This window comes from Rhinopithecus roxellana, chromosome 3, assembly GCF_007565055.1.
Source record: "Rhinopithecus roxellana isolate Shanxi Qingling chromosome 3, ASM756505v1, whole genome shotgun sequence".
Taxonomy (NCBI): Eukaryota; Metazoa; Chordata; class Mammalia; order Primates; family Cercopithecidae; genus Rhinopithecus; species Rhinopithecus roxellana.
The window spans coordinates 5457107-5480702 of NC_044551.1; the positions used below are offsets into that span (position 1 = coordinate 5457107).

The 23596-nt window shown below is 39.1% G+C and overlaps 1 protein-coding gene and 1 pseudogene across 4 annotated transcripts in view; one reads left to right on the forward strand and one right to left on the reverse strand.

The window, feature by feature from the left end:
- The window catches only part of PDE4D (phosphodiesterase 4D), a 1457192-nt gene that overhangs the window by 866245 nt on the left and 567351 nt on the right, over positions 1 to 23596 (forward strand). The window lies entirely within an intron of this gene.
- Positions 14399 to 14783, reverse strand: LOC104655366 (annotated as a pseudogene).

Genomic DNA, 23596 nt, shown 5'->3' on the forward strand with positions numbered 1-23596 from the left:
GAATTTATTGAGCGTTTTTAGCATGAAGGGCTGTTGAATTTTGTCAAAAGCCTTTTCTGCATCTATTGAGACAATCATGTGGTTCTTGTCTTTGGTTCTGTTTATATGCTGGATTACGTTTATTGATTTGCGAATGTTGAACCAGCCTTGCATCCCAGGGATGAAGCCCACTTGATCATGGTGGATAAGCTTTTTGATGTGCTGCTGAATCCGGTTTGCCAGTATTTTATTGAGGATTTTTGCATCAATGTTCATCAGGGATATTGGTCTAAAATTCTCTTTTTTTGTTGTGTCTCTGCCAGGCTTTGGTATCAGGATGATGTTGGCCTCATAAAATGAGTTAGGGAGGATTCCCTCTTTTTCTATTGATTGGAATAGTTTCAGAAGGAATGGTACCAGCTCCTCCTTGTACCTCTGGTAGAATTCAGCTGTGAATCCATCTGGTCCTGGACTTTTTTTGGTGGGTAGGCTATTAATTGTTGCCTCAATTTCAGAGCCTGCTATTGGTCTATTCAGGGATTCAACTTCTTCCTGGTTTAGCCTTGGGAGAGTGTAAGTGTCCAGGAAATTATCCATTTCTTCTAGATTTTCTAGTTGATTTGCGTAGAGGCGTTTATAGTATTCTCTGATGGTAGCTTGTATTTCTGTGGGGTCAGTGGTGATATCCCCTTTATCATTTTTTATTGCATCTATTTGATTCCTCTCTCTTTTTTTCTTTATTAGCCTTGCTAGCGGTCTGTCAATTTTGTTGATCTTTTCAAAAAACCAACTCCTGGATTCATTGATTTTTTGGAGGGTTTTTTGTGTCTCTATCTCCTTCAGTTCTGCTCTGATCTTAGTTATTTCTTGCCTTCTGCTAGCTTTTGAATGTGTTTGCTCTTGCCTCTCTAGTTCTTTTAATTGTGATGTTAGAGTGTCAATTTTAGATCTTTCCTGCTTTCTCTTGTGGGCATTTAGTGCTATAAATTTCCCTCTACACACTGCTTTAAATGTGTCCCAGAGATTCTGGTATGTTGTATCTTTGTTCTCATTGGTTTCAAAGAACATCTTTATTTCCGCTTTCATTTCGTTATGTACCCAGTAGTCATTCAGGAGCAGGTTGTTCAGTTTCCATGTAGTTGAGCGGTTTTGATTGAGTTTCTTAGTCCTGAGTTCTAGTTTGATTGCACTGTGGTCTGAGAGACAGTTTGTTATAATTTCTGTTCTTTTACATTTGCTGAGGAGTACTTTACTTCCAATTATGTGGTCAATTTTGGAATAAGTGTGATGTGGTGCTGAGAAGAATGTATATTCTGTTGATTTGGGGTGGAGAGTTCTATAGATGTCTATTAGGTCCGCTTGGTGCAGAGATGAGTTCAATTCCTGGATATCCTTGTTAACTTTCTGTCTCGTTGATCTGTCTAATGTTGACAGCGGAGTGTTGAAGTCCCCCATTATTATTGTATGGGAGTCTAAGTCTCTTTGTAAGTCTCTAAGGACTTGCTTTATGAATCTGGGTGCTCCTGTATTGGGTGCATATATATTTAGGAGAGTTAGCTCTTCCTGTTGAATTGATCCCTTTACCATTATGTAATGGCCTTCTTTGTCTCTTTTGATCTTTGATGGTTTAAAGTCTGTTTTATCAGAGACTAGGATTGCAACCCCTGCTTTTTTTTGTTCCCCATTTGCTTGGTAGATCTTCCTCCATCCCTTTATTTTGAGCCTATGCATGTCTCTGCATGTGAGATGGGTCTCCTGAATACAGCAGACTGATGGGTCTTGACTCTTTATCCAGTTTGCCAGTCTGTGTCTTTTAATTGGAGCATTTAGTCCATTAACATTTAAGGTTAATATTGTTATGTGTGAACTTGATCCTGCCATTATGATATTAACTGGTTATTTTGCTCGTTAGTTGATGCAGTTTCTTCCTAGCCTCGATGGTCTTTACATTTTGCCAAGTTTTTGCGATGGCTGGTACTGGTTGTTCCTTTCCATGTTTAGGGCTTCCTTCAGGGTCTCTTGTAAGGCAGGCCTGGTGGTGACAAAATCTCTAAGCATTTGCTTATCTGTAAAGGATTTTATTTCTCCTTCACTTATGAAACTTAGTTTGGCTGGATATGAAATTCTGGGTTTAAAATTCTTTTCTTTAAGAACGTTGAATATTGGCCCCCACTCTCTTCTGGCTTGTAGAGTTTCTGCCGAGAGATCTGCTGTTAGTCTGATGGGCTTCCCTTTGTGGGTGACCCGACCTTTCTCTCTGGCTGCCCTTAAGATTTTTTCCTTCATTTCAACTTTGGTGAATCTGGCAATGATGTGTCTTGGAGTTGCTCTTCTGGAGGAGTATCTTTGTGGCGTTCTCTGTATTTCCTGAATTTGAATGTTGTCCTGCCCTACTAGGTTGGGGAAGTTCTCCTGGATGATATCCTGAAGAGTGTTTTCCAACTTGGTTCCATTTTCCCCCTCACTTTCAGGCACCCCAATCAGACGTAGATTTGGTCTTTTTACGTAATCCCATACTTCTTGCAGGCTTTGCTCATTTCTTTTTCTTCTTTTTTCTTTTGGTTTCTCTTCTCGCTTCATTTCATTCATTTGATCTTCAATCGCTGATACTCTTTCTTCCAGTTGATCGAGTCGGTTACTGAAGCTTGTGCATTTGTCACGTATTTCTCGTGTCATGGTTTTCATCTCTGTCATTTCGTTTATGATCTTCTCTGCATTAATGAGTCTAGCTGTCAATTCTTCCACTCTTTTTTCAAGATTTTTAGTTTCTTTGCGCTGGGTACGTAATTCCTCCTTTAGCTCTGATAAGTTTGATGGACTGAAGCCTTCTTCTCTCCTCTCGTCCAAGTCATTCTCTGACCAGCTTTGATCCGTTGCTGGTGATGGGCTGCGCTCCTTTGCAGGGGGAGATGCGCTCTTATTTTTTGAATTTCCAGCTTTTCTGCCCTGCTTCTTCCCCATCTTTGTGGTTTTATCTGTCTCTGGTCTTTGATGGTGGTGACGAACTGATGGGGTTTTGGTATAGGTGTCCTTCCTGTTTGATAGTTTTCCTTCTGACAGTCAGAAGGACTCTCTGTTGGTCTGTTGGAGATTGCTTGAGGTCCACTCCAGACCCTGTTTGCCTGGGTATCAGCAGCAGAGGTTGCCGAAGACAGAATATTGCTGAACAGCGAGTGTACCTGTCTGATTCTTCCTTTGGAAGTGTCCTCTCAGGGGTGTACTCCACCCTGTGAGGTGTGGGGTGTCAGACTGCCCCTAGTGGGGGATTTCTCCCAGCTAGGCTACTCAGGGGTCAGGGACACACCTGAGCAGGCAGTCTGTCCGTTCTCAGATCTCAACCTCCGCGTTGGGAGATCCGCGGCTCTCCCCAAAGCTGTCAGACAGAGTCGTTCGCGTCTGCACCGGCTCCCGCTACTTCCCCTGTTGGTCTTCAGCTGTGCGCTGTCCCCAGAGGTGGAGACTACAGAGACAGGCAGGCTTCCTTGAGCTGCTGTGAGCTCCACCCAGTTCGAGCTTCCCAGCGGCTTTGTTTACCTACTTAAGCCTCAGCAATGGCGGGCGCCCCTCCCCCAGCCTCGCTGCTGCCTTGCGGATAGATCGCGGCAGACTGCTGTGTTAGCAGTGAGGGAGGCTTCGTGGGTGTGGGACCCTCCCGGCCAGGTGTGGGATATATTCTCCTGGAATGCCTGTATGCTTACAGCGCAGTATTGGGGTGGGAGTTACCCGATTTTCCAGGTGTTGTGTGTCTCAGTTCCCCTGGCTAGGAAAACGGATCCCCTTCCCCCTTGCGCTTCCAGGTGAGGCGATGCCTCGCCCTGCTTCAGCTCTCGCTGGTCAGGCTGCAGCAGCTGACCAGCACCGATTGTCCGGCACTCCCTAGTGAGATGACCCCAGTACCTCAGTTGAAAATGCAGAAATCACCGGTCTTCTGTGTCGCTCGCGCTGGGAGTTGGAGACTGGAGTTGTTCCTATTCGGCCATCTTGCTCCGCCCCCTATTTTTGTTATTTTTTAAAAATTAAGAAGTAAGCAGAGAAGTATAGCTAGCTACTTCCATAATTTTGTAGAAATAATGAAGTTTATTCTAGCAGAAAGGTATATCTTATGGAATAACTTCCCTAATATTCTGTCTAGACATATAGTCTTTTTTGAGGCAGGAATACAAAAGAAAATTGGCTTCTTCATCAAGTTCAAAGAAATGGTGTTTTAATTCTGTAGAGAAGTAATTTCATTTTCTCAGAGAAATGGGTAGACAGATATTAGTAATTTAATTCTCTTCTTAAATGATGGCTGCTATGGTTCTTACCAACGCTGAAAGAAGTAGAGTCAAATAGATTTAAATCTGGCTACTGATTAGAATTTTTTTTGGGAGGTAGGGTGGGTGAAACTGTATTGCAGGGAGGTCTGTTGTAATAAGCTGACAGTAAATCTGAACTCTATGGTCTTTGTACATAACTACATTCAGATTAATTCACTTAATAAATATTTGTGGAGCACCTACCATGGACTTATCACTATAATGGGCTAAGGTTGTACAGTGAGCAGGATACTCACATACATGATTCTCATGAAGCCGGAGGTCCAATGGTAAAGCTAGATGAGTAAACATCGATTAAAGTGGAGTATAATCACTTTCAGGATAAGGCAGAATATAGGATGCTATGCAAGCAGGCATCCTTGATTTTAGGACTGGGTGATGTGGAGTTCAGGAATGATTCATGGAAGAGGCACTAAAGCTACAGGCTGAATAGAAATTAGCAAGATGATGGACAGGGCAGGCAGAGAGAAGAGCATATGCAAAGTTGGAAAGTGGAGAGTTCTTGACATTACCACGTTACTGAACATGCATATCGTGGAGTTTGGGGTGCAGAGAGGACAGTTGTACATGGTCTGGAGAATAATGGGAGATGAAGCTGAGAGTAATGCAGGGAACAGAAAATAGCAGGCCTTGCTATCCATGTTAAGAATTCTGGACTTCATTCCAACAAAAGGGAAAGCCTTTGAGTTTGTAGTATTTGGCTGTGCTGTAGAGAGTGTATTGGGGAAGGACAGTGCTGAAGGAAAGGAGACCAGCTGGGACATTGCTGCAATAATTCACACCAGTCAGTACTCATGGCTTGGACCAGCAGCAAGGGGAGAATGAAAAGTAAAGAGATTTAGGAAATAGCCACTTAGGAAATAGATTCAACGGGACCTGGCATTTCAATATATATGACAGTAAGGAACAGGAAGACACTTGGGACAACTAGATGAACAGTAGGCCATTCACTGAGTTTGGGGTCCAGCAAGAGGAGTGGGTTTGAGGGTGAAATTATGTGTTCTATTTGGGCTAGTAGGGTCTGAGAAGTCTGTGGTTGTCCTGGTAGAGATATCCAATAAACTGTGGAAAATGCAACCCCTTACGCCTCTCTATTCTCATAAATACTTTTCGTGCTTTTTCACAGCAGAGGCTAAAGCCAAACAACTTTTACAGTCATTTATTACTTCCATAGTGATCGGGCACTACTCTTGATGTCAGTTTAAGTGTTATGTGAATTTTAGAGTTGCAGAATTTTTCTGCACAAAATCCTAGAAAGCAACTTGGTTTACTCAATGAAACCTGCCTGCCAACTAACAAGACCTATTATCTTTCAGTTGGGATTTTATTTCAACAATGGAAACTATGACAGAACTGGGATGGTCTAACCCCAATTTGAACACTCTATTCTCATTTTCGTTAGGAATCACTTCCCTGTAATCATAAAATGTAAATATATTTACTATAGACGTGTTGTTTGGTGAAAGCAACACTAAAAATGAGTAGATGAATATAATAGCTAAAGGATAAAATAGGAGTTCCCATTTTTAAAAAGAAGGACTATGTTTACAACACAACTCTCCTTAATTCTATAGTGTTATTATAGCAGTGAATTTTCAAATAAAATGTTAAAATTGGAATGCTGGAAGTTTTCTTCTATCATATCAAATAAGTGGAAGGTCACCTGTTTGATGATTACATATTCAAGTGATAGTTCTCAAAAAGTAAATAAAGGCCGGGCGCGGTGGCTCAAGCCTGTAATCCCAGCACTTTGGGAGGCCGAGACGGGTGGATCACGAGGTCAGGAGATCGAGACCATCCTGGCCAATACGGTGAAACCCCGTCTCTACTAAAAAATACAAAAAAAACTAGCCGGGCGAGGTGGCGGGCGCCTGTAGTCCCAGCTACTTGGGAGGCTGAGGCAGGAGAATGGCATGAACCCAGGAGGCGGAGCTTGCAGTGAGCTGAGATCTGGCCACTGCACTCCAGCCTGGGCGACAGAGCGAGACTCTGTCTCAAAAAAAAAAAAAAAAAAAAAAAAAAAAAAAAAAAAAAAAGTAAATAAAAATCTCATATAAATTATAAATCATTCTGCAAAGTTTCACCTAGTATTTTCTCCATAATTATGAAGCTTCTGAAGTTATTTTACTTTTGAGAAGCCACAGATGGTCATAAAAATTAATATAAATTCAATAAATTTCAACTAGCCTTGAGGAATGAAGAGAGCAAGGATTGTCATCAACACAATTAAGAATGGCCAAATCCTATTAATGTTTTCAAATTACCAAATTAGAAAAGTTAGGAAGCATGAATAATTTATTTCTGACAACATATCCTTTTTAATATCTGCATTACTGTGGTCTGCTAAGGAGACAAACCTACTCATGTGACATACCATGTGTAAATGTTTTCCTAATTAATAATTGGAAAGCTTCTGTGTGAAACACAAACTTTCTAATCATACATAATGTAGACTACAGGCAGACAGTTAGGAGTTGGTCAAAGCTGTCAAAGCTTCTTTATGGAAATCTCATCTTCTTTTCCTGTGATCTGTATCCTATTCCAGATCCTCAGAACTCTTTTTCTCTATAGTACTTAGCTAACACAGTGTTTATCCTCACATCCTATCATAGCTTTTATATTAACCACTCAGCAAATATGTGTGCATACACATACACGCACACCCATACATATATATATTTAACCAGCTAGAAACTATATTAAATCTTCTGTAAACTTCAGATAAGCCTGCTTAAATTAGGGGTGGGTCTTATTGTAGCATACCAAATGGTTCATATACCGAGTATATATTTGTCATACTATGTGGAACAGTATTATATTTAAAACTGAGGTCTTATTTCATGTAGGTTGTACCAAATTTGTGGTGGTAAACATTGCATTCAGCTCATTCACAAAGAGTGCAGAAATACAGATTATCCATGTTTTTCTGTAGTGCCACTCAGTGTAATAGGTAAACAATACATCTCATATTAAAGAAAAAAGAGAGTCTTTTCAAAAGCTTGTAAGGGTCTGAATAAAGGTCTTGGAAATGTGTCATAACAGCTGAAATCTAAGAGATTGGAAAAAGTGGGAGAAGTTAAATATTGCAGATGCATAGAGCTGAGACTTCTTCATTGGAAGGTGGGTAGTTCCAACTTTCATGTTGAAAATCTTTAAAAGTAGCCAAAAGCTAATTTTTTAAATCACATATTACAGATAGAACTGTATGTGTATTTGATATATTCCGTATTTGTGTATCCAAAATTAGCAAATCCATGGTATTTTTTTTCTTTGTTTTAGATATTCTAATCATTTCATAGCACTTTCATTACACATCTGCCCAGATTTTGTATTGCTAAATTTTAGACACTATTCTTTAAGTCTTGGAAGATATCAACTTTTTCAGCACAACCCAGCCCAAACAATATAGTGTTACTATACTATATGAAGACAACACATGTGTTGGTCTTGTTCAGGCATTTACTGCATTTTTATTGAATGTCAAGTATGTGCCAGGCAAAGTCCATCTAGGGATTTTAGGATTTCCAGGACCTGCCATTTATAAACTCCCTGGAAGAAAAATTAACCTCCTCAAAATGAGTGTTGACATCCAGTTTGCCTTTATCGCTCCTCTGATGCCTTTTAAAAACTATATTTACCCATCTTATGTCAATAAAAAGGATGTTTTTATTATAAGTTGTCACAGATAGTATTTTATAGACAACTTTATAGCCCACGTGTTAAAGGTAAAAGTAAAGAAATTATGCTACTTTGCTGTATTTTCCCAGTGATTTATGTAAGTATTTACTCCCTGCAGGAAAATGCTGTAACACTGTTGCTGACAACAGGGCCCAAATAAGTATCAGCTTGATGTTCTGTAATACCTATTATCTTATTTGTTTTTGCATCATCCCTAGGAGGTAAATGTATACCACTTTGGTTTCATTAGCATCACAACAGATTATTAGGCAAATCAACAGAATGAAATTAAAGTTATATTATCTAATTGAAAAAAGCTTTCACTTATATTTTCAAACATTAGTTCTTATCCACTTTCAACCACCTGGGGAACTTTAAAAAATCTGATGCCTGGGCCAGACACCCAGAAAAATGACATCAGGCTTTCTGGGAACAGGACCCAGGTGACTGTATTTTTCTAAATGTCTTTCATGACTCTGCTGCTTTAGAGGTTCACAGACTTCCACTTAAAGAACTGCTGGTTAAGAAATGGATCCATACTTGCTCTGACTCCCAGAGATATCACTTTTCATGTGTTCCTATCATTTAGAAAAAAATGATTTGAATCAGCTAGATACATGATAGAGGACCCTCCACTACACACACACACACCAATCTAAGCACAAAATTATCTTGTTGTCCTCAATAGTTTGCATGGGTAAGTAATGCAAAATAAGTATCATGCCCAATATTAAGAAATTCTTAACAAGAAGCCCAAGTTTTCACCTTGTTTCCTATTTTTTCTTTCAGCCATCACATTCAAACCTGGCCCAAAGGTTTCTCACATTCTAGCCTCTATCACCACCACTATTGCTTTCGCCTGGGCTTTTGACAAGCTAGAAATTGCCAGACTTTCCTACAACAGGCTCTGTAAGATTCAGTTTAAAGCTTACACTTTGGCTGGAGCTCATCCTCCTAACAAGAGACTGTGATATGTAAATCCACAACCTGAAATCTCATTGGCTCTCCATTGCCTACCAATAACCCCCAATCCTCTACTCTGGAAGTCCTGGATGGTGTAACTCCATTGCACACAGGTTCATCCCTTGAGGGCTCTTGGTAATGGAGTACTTTCATGTGCATACTATTCTGCTGCTCTTGTGGAAAGGGTCTTCAACCCCATTCTGTATACCCTGGACACTCACCTTGTGAGACGCAGCTGAAACAGACCTCGTTGTCTGGGACACTGTCCTTGGTTCTGTTGAAAGAATTAGCCACCAGATCCTTGAGGCTGTCTCAGGACTTTGGCTTCACCTTTATCATAACAATTGGAATGCAGGCAAAATAGTGTTTCCAGTTACTAAAATAAGACTATAGACCATATAGTATGTTTGTTTTGTGCTTATTTAACTCACAGGGGAAAATACCCATATTTTTAAGACTCTAGATTTTAAAAACCTAGTTGGTTACAAGAGAATATTTTTGGCTTGTCTGTTTGGTTTTGTTTTTTTTTGGGTTTCCAATACAATTGTGGAGCAAGAAAAATCAGTCTCTGGAAAATATGTCTAAAATGCAAGAGAAGATTCCAACAAAATAAGTTAGATTTCAGTTAATATGTGAAAAGCATTTCTTCATATATACAATGTTTATTTTACATGGATAATTTATGTAAATTGTTGAATAAATAATACTTTTGAGTTTGGGTTTTAGGGGAGGTTTTAGGTTTGGGTTGCAGTGGCGGCTTTTCAGCTGATTCAAATATCTAGTTTTCAGAATACTCTGCCCACATGATTCTTAGATATGACTTGGCCCTAATTGCTGACTCAGATTTTCACATTTTAAAAAGCAATTGTGCTTTTTCATATACATTATCAAACAAGATTATAAGACATTTTAAGGTAAGAAAGTAAAAGGGCATTCACTAATGATCATCAGAATCACCTAGAAGGGCCAGTAAACCACACATTACCGGGCCTCTTCCCCGAAATTTCTAATTCTGTAGATCTCTGGTAGAGCCTCCAGTTTTATGTTTCTAATAAGTCCCCAGGTGACACCAATGCTGCTGATCTGGAGACCACACTTTGAGAATCCCTGCATTAAATTAACAATTTTATTGGTTGAGTTTTCACCACAATGTGCATATCTGTTGACTAACAATGAATAGCTTTGTTGTCGCCAAACACCATAATGTTTCCAAATATCCATATATAGTCATAGGCCCAGAGAAACAAACCACATCTATATTAAGAGTGTTTTGTTGTTGTCATTTGACCCCCATTTTAGTGTTTTTAATTACATCAATCCTGGAGAAAAATAGCTGTTTTCTAATTTTGGCATTACAGATTTGCTAAGGCAATAGAAAATTCTATCTTAAATCTTTAGATTTTTAGTCTTCTAGTAAATATAAGCATATGAGTTCCGAGCAAATTCTGAGTTTTAAAAAATTTAATAAAATTGACAGATGTTTTCAATAAAATTGGAGAGGCTCATTTCCTTATACAAATATTCTAAAAATACATGATAAAAGTTCTAAGTGCCATTTGTTGAAAGATCAGCAAAATAATTCTACAAGTATTTGTGGGCATGTTATCTTTTATGTGATATTGGTTATAAACTTAAGTTATATGAAGACAGTGTGTTAGTTAAATTATGTTCTAGTCCTACCTTAAGGAAACAAAACCAGTAAGGCTCTTAGTGACTTTCTTCTGCACCACTGCAGTACTTGCTAACATGTTTTAATAATATGTAGCTGAGAATGCTGAGCTCTAGGCAGCAGGGTGGCTTGGAGATACTAATGGAAATGCCCAGTCAAAAAGAGCCTGGACTAGACTGAGGTCTGAAGACTCCAAATAACTTTCTGTTATCCCACCATCTTCTTAGATGGTCCAATCATGCTACACTCAGTCTAGGGCAGTGACCCTGAGGAATGGTATGTTTGGCAAAAAAGAAACCAAAGAAGGCTATTGCCATGCTTTAAGATTTTCCCACATCTTTTTCAGCATCTTGAATGGGGTTTCTGAAAGTCTGAGGAGTGAACTGTGACCAAAATTGCTGATATTTTCAGCTCAAAGAAACTTAAATTTTTAGGTAAGAATACTAAGACCAACTGAAAAAGTATAGTATCAAAGATTTACATTTCTTTAGCTGAGAATTTTCACACCACTTCAATGCAAATCACATTGATTGATTCTCTAAACCACTCTATGAAGTGGGCAAAGTGATGGTCTCATTTTTCAAACAAGGACTAAGGTTTATTTAATTAAAGTGATTAACTCTTCAAACATCTAGTAGAGGCTAGCCAGATACATTGGCTCACACCTGTAATCCCAACACTTTGGGAGGCTGAGGCAGGCAGATCACCTGAGGTCAGGAGTTCAAGACCAGCCTGGCCAACATAGTGAAACCCCATCTCTACTAAAAATACAGAAATTAGTTGGTCATGGTGGTGGCAGGTGCCTGTAATCCCAGCTACTTGGGAGGCTGAGGCAGGAGAATTGCTTGAACCCAAGAGGCAGAGGTTGCAGTGTGCTGAGATAGTGCCACGGCACTCTAGCCTGGGTGAGAGTGAGATTCCATCTCAAAAATCAAAACAAAAAAATCTAGTAAGGGTCTATGTCTAGCACCTGCACTTCAAATATGTGTTTGTGATGACATCATTAGCCCAATTCAATTTTCTTTCATTAATTTGCTGAAATAAATATTTTTTGAGTTTATACTGCATACCAGGTGCTGCTGTAAAACAAATAAAAATCCATGACCTTTTGGAGCTTACATTTCAATGAGTATAGGCAAAATAATGGCCCCTGCAAAGAGTTCTACTGCCTAATCCCTGGACTATATGAATGTTATCTCACATGCAAAAAAGGATTTTGCAGATTTGATTAGGACAGACCTGGAGATGTAGTGTCTATATTAGCCCGGTGGGCCCAATCTAATCGCACAAGTCCTTCTAAGCAAAGACTTTTCCCTGGTTATGTTAGAGAGATATGTGATAACAGAAGAAGGGTTAGAGAGATGCAACTTTGTTGGCTTTGGAAATGAAGGAAGGGAGCCAGGAGCCAATGAATGTGGACAGCTACAAAGGTCAAGGAAGCAGATTCTCCCTTAACCCATTCAGAAAGGAATGTAATCCTGAAGACACCTTGATTTTTAGCCCTTTGAGACCTGTGTTGGACTTCTGATCTACACAACTATAAAATGATACATTTTAATTATTAAATCACTAAGTTTCTGATAATTTGTTATACCAGCAGTAGAAAACTACAGAAAAGATAGACAATATTCAAGAAAAATAAGTAAAAAATGTATTATATGTTGGATAGTGGTAAGTGCTAAGGAAAAAAGGGAATGACATAGGAAGTATCAGTAGGGATGCAATTTTGAATAGTGTGGCCTTCCAGGTTGACATTTGCATAGACTTGAAGGAGGTGAAGGGCAAGAACATTTCAGATGAAGGAAACAGGAGGCTAAAAGCTGAGACTAGGACAATGATCAGCCTGACTAGATTCTGAGTATCACCATTAAAAGGGCAGTTTCTACTTCAGAATATATGTACAAGCTTCCCCGAGAGTCATGTGTGATGATTTACGATAAAGTTTCAAAACTCCACAGATGACATTCTTACTTTTCTATAAGGAAACAGTCTTGCCCGGATAACATCATTTACTTTTTCATGTTTGCTGGAGAATTCATTAAGAAATTCAATACACCGTATTCAAAGAAGATGAATTCTTACACTCACTTAAAATTTGGTCTAAGACAAACAATTGAAGATGTTCAGACTGAGTCTTTTTGGACCATCTACTCAACATCATTATCAACCAACAGCTTATACCCCTTCAAAGGGATCTCAAATTATATTTGATCCTGAGTTGTTGCTATAATAAATTTAGAGCTGGAGAAAAATAGTCATTGTAATTATTTTATTATTAGAGACCGACTTGCATATGCTAAATAAATAAAAACAAAATGAGAGTTAATTCTGTGCAAAATTCACCATCAATTTTGATGAAATTTCCTATTGATACTTCCAAGTACAGTAGGCCTTTTGTATCCATGGATTCCACATCTTCTGTGTATTCAATCCAAAATTGTTTTTTAATAATATGGTTGTGTATATACTGAACATGTACAGACTTTTCTTGTCATTCCCTAAACAATACAGCATAGTAACTATTGACATAACATTTACATTGTACTAGGTCTAAGTAATCTGGAGATGATTTAAAGTATATCGATGTGTGTAGGTTATATACAAATACTATGTCATTTTATATAAGGAACTTGAACATCCATGGATTTTGATATCTGCAGGGAGTCCTGGAACCAATACCCAAAGATCCCGAGGGACCACTGTAATCTAATTGAGGCCAAGTTTCATGGGTTTGTATCCTCTTAAGTACCCGGGGGAAAAAACTGTCTGATTTTTTTTTTTAAGTTTTAGTATACTGTATATTTTAATTTTCGAAGAAAGGAAAACAGAAATTTTATGATCTGTGTCAATAGAAGTGTTAATATAAAAAGCAAAGAAATGCCTAGGTAAATATTGGCCTGGTAATAAACATTCTGCAATGCTGCTTCATGGGAAATATACTTTACCTTGCTACTCAAAATGTGATCCATGAACCAGCAGTATGAATATTACCTGGACTTGGTAGAAATTCCTGGACCCCTAGTGGCTCACCATTTGCATTGCAGTAAGATCCCAGGTGATTCATATGTGTATTCAATGTGAGAGGCACTGCACTGGGGCCATACCTGGGGCCCTCATGAAACACACCAAGCATTGCATGTTCTTTACATCCTGACAAGTCCATATGAACTCACATTATTCTGAATACAGTGCACTAGCATATCTGTCATGTTTTGAAAAGCTATTTTCATCAAGGGAGCTTAGTATCTGGTGCTCAGGAGATACCTACAGAGACGTAGATAGTGTTATGCTGTTGAGAATCTATCAAACCTTTTGGTCGTATAATGTTTTTATTTCAAAACCTTAAATTAGTCAGCATATTTTTTAATATTTAATAGTTGAGGGATGAAGAGGACAGAAGTTTAATTAGTTCAAAAGAAGGTAAATTGGGAAGGAAACAAACTTTTTTCTGAATCCGAATTTTCAGAATGAAAGAAGACACCAGTGCCCTGTGGTTCAGTGCTAACACAGCTATGATGTGACCCTTCAAAGGGCAATGCTTGTGCCCCCATTGCTGGTTATCCTTCTCCTGGTCAATGTTGATGTGTCATTGGCTGGCTCTGTGTTGCTGGCTTGGTCTTGCTTTCACTGAACTTTGCCCTCCACAAAACGTCTAAGTAGCATTACTTCTACTTGTTAATCTTGGAAACACACAGGGCGAGTGAAATTCCATTTTCTTTCTTTCTTTTTTTTTTTTTAATGATTAATAGATGATTTATTTAAGTAAGAATCCATATAGTCATCATTGCCAGACTTAATATGAGATGTTAAATGTTCCATCCAATTTTCCTTCCTGGATAAGTTTTTCTTTTCTATCCCTGTCAGTTTTGAAAACATAATACCAGAAGAAGAGGGGCCCGATTCCACACAGAGCTTCCAAGAGTGAGTTTTTAGGAGTGAGTCTGAAATTAGGATAGACATTTGCTGATCTTGCATAGGTTCAACGAATCAAGGCAAGATCTTCAGTGAGCTCTTGGCGGTTAGGGTTGTTGTACTGAAGCAAGTAGTCTTGTTTCAACTGGGGTCTTACAGCCAACCGTTCAGCCTGCATCTGCCGGGCTTCCAGAGATACGTCATATTCGGCTGAGGGTCAAGGACAGAGTGGCCAGGTGTGACGGAGTATACTTTGGGAATGACATTTTGGTGACCCAGTGCACAACTGCCTGAAATTCCATTTTCATGTGACACTTTTGTATCTGTAACCATCAGGTCTGTTCCCTATGTTTTCTATTCCTTAAGTTGGCTACCATTATACTATCACATCTCTTTCCTTTTCTAGTGACTCCCCATTAGACTAGCTCCTATCTTATAACCTTCTTTTGTAATTTAATGGCCCAAAGATGAGCAAATTCCAGAAATCCCTAAAGTAATTCAATTAGCTCAGAGCATCATAGAGACTCTTTTTTTCATTGCCTCATCCTGGGGGTGATTTATCAATGAAAATGACTTTAGATAGATGCTGGCTGCCTCATCGTATTGTTGTGACATTATGCACTTAACTAAAAGGGCTTGACTTAGGCACCATCTCCTTCTCTCTCGGCAGCTGCTCAGTTAGATGTTTTTGTTTTAACCAAAGGGCAGGACTTCAAATATGACCCTATTTAACTCCATCTGGTTATATTTAGGCCTTATGCTCTTTTTATATCTGGATTCTGTCATCCATTCCCTTAGCTGTCCTTGCCAGTTTGATGTAATATTATTTTCTCAAACTATACCCTTTTCCATAATAAAGATTGTCACTGCTCCCTCAGGCTTCCTTAAGCAAGCTTTATAATATGTCTGATAGAATCTCTGTTTCTGATTGTACTCAGTATAGATTTGTTTCCTGGCACACATGTATGTGTTCTTCAATATGTCACTTAATCACAGTGCCCCTTTTAGATTACAATCTCCTGTCACCAAGGGTTTTGTTCCCTCTTTTCAAAGCAGAACTTAAAAGAATTTTGCTTACCTTTAAGCATGCAGTTCACATCATTGACTTTAACTGGATGATGGTTGATGACTGATGGCCAACTAACAAAAAAGGAGTTGAGGAATTGAGGTTTCGGATATAACAGAAGGATACTTAAGACTTTTAATGAATAAATAAACTAATTTTTCTTAGCAAAATGGTTCAGATAAAAGTAAGAGTGCATCAGAGAAGGCTGTCATTGGTTTATTTGTTATATTCCTAGCTCATGGTGATTGTATGTAAGCCAAATATCTTGCATTTGATTTTAAAACAAATCAGAAGTAGATGACTCAGAAATGGTGACAATAAAATTACAGACAAGCCCCTTGCTACAGCAGCTCTTATTAATTAAATATCTGAGACAGAAGAATTAAAAGAGAAGAAAGTGGTATATAATTTGGAAGGCTGGCCATAAAAGTATTTCTTTCAGCCGGAGACACCTTACCTGCTTAAATGTATAAAATTTTTGAAGAAATAAGAATAGATCTTATTTTACTTTGCAATGAAGGCTTGAAATATTTGAAAGTTCACTTTATTGCAATAGGATTAAGTACATCAAACTTCATTCTTATCTCTCTCAAATATTAGGAGTGTAACTTTCAACTGAACTTCTTTACCTGCTGTAATATACTCTACTACAGTGATATTTTAAAATGAATATTTTGCGAATGTAGTACTAGAATATGGATAGTGTTTTGAATATTTTAATAGCCTTACAGGATTAAAAAAAGGATCTTATAAAAAGTATGTGTAGTACCATTCAATTTTTACAAATTTATGCATTTGCTTATTCATATATGTAAATTGAAAATTTACATATAAGCTTATACTCAGAAAAAGATAAATGTTGTAAACACACTTGCACGCATGCACACACCACAACAACCACCATGCCATTCAGTGATTATTTCAGGGTAAGTACGATTGCAGAAACTTTTACATATTCACGTTTTGCCTGTATTTTCTGTTATAAGCTTTTATTTTGGCATAAGAGGAAAATAAATTTAAAAATTTCCCAAAAACATTCTTTGTTATAGTCAAAAATTAAAATGAACAGTGTCTATCAATAGGAGAATGGCTATACAAACAAAAAAGGACAAATAAGAAATAAAATTGGCCAGGTATGATGGCTCATGCCTGTAAGCCCAGCACTTTGGGAGGCCAAGGCTGGTGGATTGTTTGAGCCCAGGAGTTTGAGAACAGCAAAACCCCATCTCTACAAAAAAATACAAAATAATTAGCCAAACGTGGTGGCATGAGCATGTAGTCCCTAGCTACTAGGGTGGCTGAGGTGGGAGGATTGCTTGAGCCTCAGAGGCGGAGGTTGCAGTGAACAGAGATCAAGCCACTGTACTCCAGCCTGGGAGAGAGAGCAAGACCCTGTCTCAAAAAATAAAAATAAATAAAATTAAACAATGGGAAAAGATTCCTGTTGCCATTTTAAATGTTGATCAACATTCAAATTTTCTGTGGTTTTAGATAATAAGACATGTCAACCTCCTGAAACAGTCATTGATGTAAATAATAAGAATATATATGCATTTGACCTTACCTGACTTTAAAAGTAGAGAGAAAAGATGCATTGAAGCACGCATACAATTATTTTCTAAACATATCCTCCAGTTTCAGTGTTTTTTAATCAAACCACCAGGAGAATGGTGCAGCAGACAGTGCCAGTCCATGTCTCCCCCTTCATGGTCCCTTAGTTGTCATTGATGGGTGACTGCAGAGAACCATAGGGATTTGAGGACCTAACAGAGATATGTTTTACATTGAGAGTGGACATAAACTCCTCGTTGCCTCATTGTGGTTTGCACTTCAAGCTGCAGCGTATACTTTTTCTAAGCTGTGTGGTCTGCCTTCCTAGGACTGCGTGCCCTGTACTGTTATTTGAGAATGTTTATCTCGTGAGGAGTGCTGCGTTGCTCCACTGTGCATCACAGGGCACAGGAAGCAATGGTATGACATTTTTGCTGCACATCTATTTTTGATTATTCTTAAAAGATGAAAATGTTAATCACTACAAGGGTGTATTAGTCCGTTCTCATGCTGCTATAAAGAACTACTTGAGACTGGATAATTTATAAAGGAAACAGGTTTCGTTGACTCACAGTTCTGCATGGCTGGAAAGGCTTCAGGAAACTTAAAATCATGGTGGAAGGGGGCACAAACATGTCCTTATTCACATGGCAGCAGGAGAGAGAAGTGCAGAGTGAAGGGGGAGAAAGCCCCTTATAAAACTATCAGATCTCCTGAGAAGTTACTCACTATCATGAGAATAGCAGGGGGAACTGCTCCCATGATCTAATCCCTTCCCATGAGGTTCCCTCTCCCAAAACATGGGGATTACAATTTGGATTACAATTCGAGATTTGAGTGAGGACACAGAGCGAGACCATATCATTCCACCTTTTGCCCCTCCAAAAATCTCATCTTTCTCACTTTTCAAAACACAATTATGACTTCCCAACAGTCTCCCAAAGTCTTGACTCATTTCAGCATTAACTAGGTAGTCCAAGTCCAAAGTCTCAACTGAGACAAGGCAAGTCCCTTCCACCTATGAGCCTGTAAAATCAAAAGCAAGTTAGTTACTTCCTAGATACAGTGGAGGTACAGGCATTGGGTAAATACACTCGTTCCAAATAGGAGAAACTGGCCAGAACAAAGGGGCTACAGACCCCATGCAAGTCCAAAATCCAATAGGGCAGTCATTAAACATTAAAATTCCAAAATGATCTCCTTTGACTCCATGTCTTACATCCAAGTCACGCTGTTGCAAGGGGTGGGCCCCCACCACTTTGGGAAGCTCCACCCCTGTAGTTTTTCAGGATACAGCCCCACTCCTGGCTGCTTTCGTGGGCTGGCATTGAGTGTCTGAAGCTTTTCCAGGTGCACAGTGCAAGCTCTTGGTGGATCAACCATTCTGGGGTCTGGAGGATGGTTGCCCTCTTACCACAGCTCCACTATGCAGTGCCCCAGTGGGAACTCTGCGTGGGAGCTTGCACCCCACATTTTCCTACTGCACTGCCCCGGCAGAGGTTCTCCACGAGGGCCCCGTCCCTGCAGCAGGCTCCTGCCTGGACATCCAGGCATTTCCATACATCCTCTGAAATCTAGGTGGAGGTTCCCAAACCTCAGTTCTTGACTTCTGTGCACCTGCAGGCCCAACACCACGCGTAAGCTGCTAAGCCTTGAGGCTTGGACCTTCTGAAGCAATGGCCTGAGCTGTATGTTGGCCACTTTTAGCCATGGTTGGGACTGAAGCAGCTGGGATGCAAGGCTGCACAGAGCAGGGGGACCCTAGGCCCACCCCACAAAATAAGGTCTTTCCTCCTTGGCCTCCAGGCCTGTAATAGGAGGGGCTGCTGTGAAGGCCTCTAACAGGCCCTAGAGACATTTTCCTCATTGTCTTGGTGATTACCATTCAGCCCCTCAATACTTAAACGCAAATTTCTGCAGCTGGCTGGAATCTCTCCCCAGAAAATGGGTTTTTCTTTTCTATCACATCATCAGGTTGCACATTTCTCAAACTTTTATGGTGTGCTTCCTTTCGAATTTTCTTCCACCAGATACTCTAAATCATCTCTCTAATTCACAGTTCCTCAGGTCTCTAGGGCAGGGACAAAATGCCACCAGCCTCTTTGCTAAGCACAGCAAGAGTGACCTTTGCTCCAGTTTCTAACAAGTTCTTCATCTCCCTCTCAGACCAATTCAGCCTGGACTTCATTGTTCATATCACTATAAGTATTTTGGTCAAAGCATTCAACAAGTCTCTCAGACGTTCCAAACTTTCCCATATCTTTCTGTCTTCTGAGCCCTCCAAGTCTCTAGGAAGTTGCAAAGTTTCCCACATTTTCCTGTCTTCTGAGCCCTTCAAACTGTTTCAACCTCCTCCTGTTACCTAGTTCCAAAATCGCTTCCACATTTTCAGGTATCTGCAGTAGTACCACACTACTCTCAGTACCAGCTTACTGTACTAATCCATTCTCACACTGCTATAATGAACTGCCTGAGACTGGGTAATTTGTAAAGGAAACAGGTTTAATTGACTCACAGTTCCACATGACTGGGGAGGCTTCAGGAAACTTACAGTCATGGTGGAAGGGGAAGCAAACATGTTCTTCTTCACATGGCAGCAGGAGAGAGAAGTGTAGAGCAGAGGGGGAAAAAACCCCTTATAAAACCATCAGAGCTCCAGAGAAGTCACTCACTATTATTAGAAGAGCATGGGGGAATCTCTTCCATGATCTAATCACCTTCCATGAGGACCCTCCCCCAAAACGTGGGGATTACAATTTGGATTACAATTCAAGTTGAGATTTGGTTGAGGACACAGAACTAGACCATATCAAAGAGTTTGCTTTGGTAAAAGAAAGTATATCTTTTTATTTACTTATTTACAAAGCAGCTTATTAAAGTTATTAAATAGTTTTCGTAGGGGCAGCATTTTTTTCTACTTTCTATATTAGTAAGTGACCATCTATGATTGTAATACAACTGAGGTTTCCCAAGAGCGAATGTAGCACAAAATAAGGTGTGCTATCTACCCTGTAAAAAATGTTGTGCAGTGAACCAACTCCAGCACAGATATGGAGCTCTCTCAGAAAAAATATAGGAAATTTAGATATGTGAAATTCAAATGGAAACAGAGAACTCAATTTAGAGTTTAGTTTGCATAATATCTTAGATATGTTTTCGTAGTTCAAAACTGATGCTTGATAACTGTGTTAGACCTATAAACATTCACAAAACATCCCTATAATTTTCAGGTACAAAACACTAGTATGGATTTTAAAGTTCAATGTAGACCACAGGGCTTCTGCTTTTGCAGGTGTACCTTGATTTACACCCTTTCAATTCAGGGAGGGTAGGTGTATGAGAGCAAAATGTATGTATAAGGTAAGAAGAAAAGAGAAATGAAAGAGAGAAGCAGAAGATAGTGAGCCATCAATAATGATATTAGTTGGCATTCATTTCAAAAGCCAACCACCCCAATTTAGAGGATTTGCATTTAGGACTAATTAAATTACAACCTAATTGAGCAGGGACTGAGTTAGGCCTACTGATAGTGCTTCATAAATATTCACATTAACAATAATACAAGATGTTCCTTTTCAAGGCTAAAAACTTTGTCTAAATGGCATATACACCTTGTGAGTCTTGGGAAGTCAATATTGTTCCATTCCTGAATTTTTCTATCCCTTTTAAGGATAATTCTTACTCAAGTGAACTGAAACTTTCCCTATAGCAATAGAGGTCCTCTGAAAATTGAGTAAGGATAATTCTTACTCAAGTGAACTGAAACTTTCCCTATAGCAATAGAGGTCCTCTGTAAGCAAACTCCACAAGATTCTTTGCCCAGGTAAGAACAAATAATACAAATTGTTGGCGATTCTTCCAGGTCTCTCAGAAATAAAAGGTCTTCTCAAATTGTAGTTTTGGTGTATTAATAGTTACTCTGGGGGCCTAAATGAGTTAGTTAACATGCAGCTTAAACATCTGGAACACGCCCAGAAGTAACTCAGGACTGGGGAATTCGCCCTCCCCTGCTACTCAATTGCTGTTTGTGTAAAATAGTGGACAGTGACACTGTTTGTGTGTGGCTAGCAACTGTCTCTAAGTCTTGGGTTTAATTGGAGAATAAAGTGCACTCAAATACCCTGAGCATACATATAAGAGTATTTACCATGATTCATAAGACTTGCTTTAAAAGTATACTCCAAATAAATACCCTCTTAAATTCAATTTTTCTCACATTTCTATGTGGTTATTCATAGTTCAAGAACAAATATTTAAAATATGTAAATGTTAGCCATTCAATTAACTATTCCAAATTTTAATTTTTTTCACCAAGGAGCTGAATTGATTCTCAAATATACCTTACATGAACTCTGTTTAAAGTGTACTGTATTTTTTAAATTTGTGAACATGGGAAATTATACAATGTTCTATAGTAATTTCAAGCCTGAGTTTCTCAGTGAAAACTTGTTCGTATTCGATGTTCTTTTTAACATCTCTAAGAGCCAGCTATACCTTATCTGAAATGTAAATTAGTGTAAAAACCCTTTCATTCTCAATAATTATCAACTACTATCTTTTTAGCTTCGTGTTCATCAATAGTAAACATTCAACCTTCAACGGTTAACAAATATTTAAGTGTTTACCATGTACCAGACAATTTTATACATTCTGAGGTGACAGATCTAGAATTACAAGTGTATCAAATATTACGACAGACAAGTGGAAGCTGCCACAGGATCAAATAAGAAGAAGACATAAACTTAACTGTAGAGATAGTTTGGGAGGGAGGAAGAAGTTAGTGTTAGAACAGGCAACTTTGAAAGAACTGACCAGGAAGTTATGCAATTTGGAGTAAAGTGAGGAAAGAGTGTCAGGAAATGAGGTTGAAACAGATAATGTAAGATTTGCTATTTATTCAAAAAGAGTTTAGAGGCCAGTAATTGACTGAGAGAAGAATGGTGCACAGAGGGACAAGTGTTGACCTGCAAGGCCGATTAGAAAGCTGTATCTATAGGTAAAGGCAAGAGATGAGGATGACGTGGAAACAAAAAAATCCTCTCTTTTACCTGCAAAAATAGCTGTTGGCTTTGCGTCGCTTCCATACCAGACTTGGGGTCTCCACGTTTCCATCAAGAGACTGGGCAGTTATACATCTGTTTTTATTTTCACTCTGACCTGACTGCTTTATGCAAGATGGGCCAAGTCTCCCTTATACATGAGGAGTGCCCTGATGTAAAGACAAGACATCTGCTCCTCCAGCCACCTTTCTTCCAGGTGTACCTGCCTTAATTCCTCTTCCCCCATTCTCAGTGGTGCATCATTCTCTACTGCTCTCCTAGTCCTGCCTCAGTTTTCGATTAGTTTTATTTTGCAGCAGATATTTTTTTTAGTAGTGATTTCCTATTGTTCCTTTATCTCCCTTGAAAGGTACCTAATTAACCCCAGTAAACCTTCATGACGCCAGCATGTCTTTTCATCCTAGGAGTGTAAATGATCCTTGTATATCTATAGGAATGTTTCTATGCCAGTCTTTGAGGAATTTCTTATACACACACACACACGTGTATATATGTATATATGTGTATAAATATGTATATGTGTGTATGTGTGCATATACATATTCCATTAGTTATGAACAGCTCTTTTTTATCCCTTGAAAGCAACAAAATAATCAAAATATTGACATTATTCAGTGAATTGATAGTTGAAATGTAAGGATTTCAGAATGTTTTACTGATTTAAAAATGAAAATTATGTAGTAAATCCTGAGCCCTTTCCTAATCCTGATTTCCTAAATCTAACCTATATTGAATTTCTTTTTTTAAAAAATAAAGGTTCCATGAAACTTGGCCTCTTTCCTGTCATCTTAAATCTATTCTCCTCTTGTACTTCTCTTAGTTCTACTTCTTTCACGTGAAATACATTCTAATGTGAACCTCAGTTTCCCTGAGAGGCCCCTCACCACAATGTCCATGCCGTTCTGCGCTTCCCACGTAGATCTTCTTGCCCCAAATGCCTACTGTGAGCCTTCTTTCCTCTGTGCCTGTCGTTATTCCACTCATCTGAAATCAGTCGCACAAACCTTTTAAGCACCTTTCTCAGGCACTGTGGTCAGTAAGGTTTACAAATGATTGCCAGTCACTGACAACAAATTTGGGGCAGGGAGAACAGCCCCATCCCCATAAATGGTCTCATGTTTCTTTTTTTGTTTGTTTGTTGTTTTGACAGAATCTCACTCTGTTGCCCAGGCTGGAGTGCAGTGGTGTGATCTTGCCTCACTGTAACCTCTGCCTCCCAGGTTCAAGTGATTCTCCTGCCTTAACCTCCGAAGTAGCTGGGACTACAAGTGCCGGCCACTATGCCCAGCTAATTTTTTTGTATTTTAAGTAGAGATGAGGTTTTACCTGACCTCAAGTGATCCACCCCGCCCCCGGCCCCCAGCCTCCCAAAGAGCTGGGATTTCAGGCCTGAGGTACCATG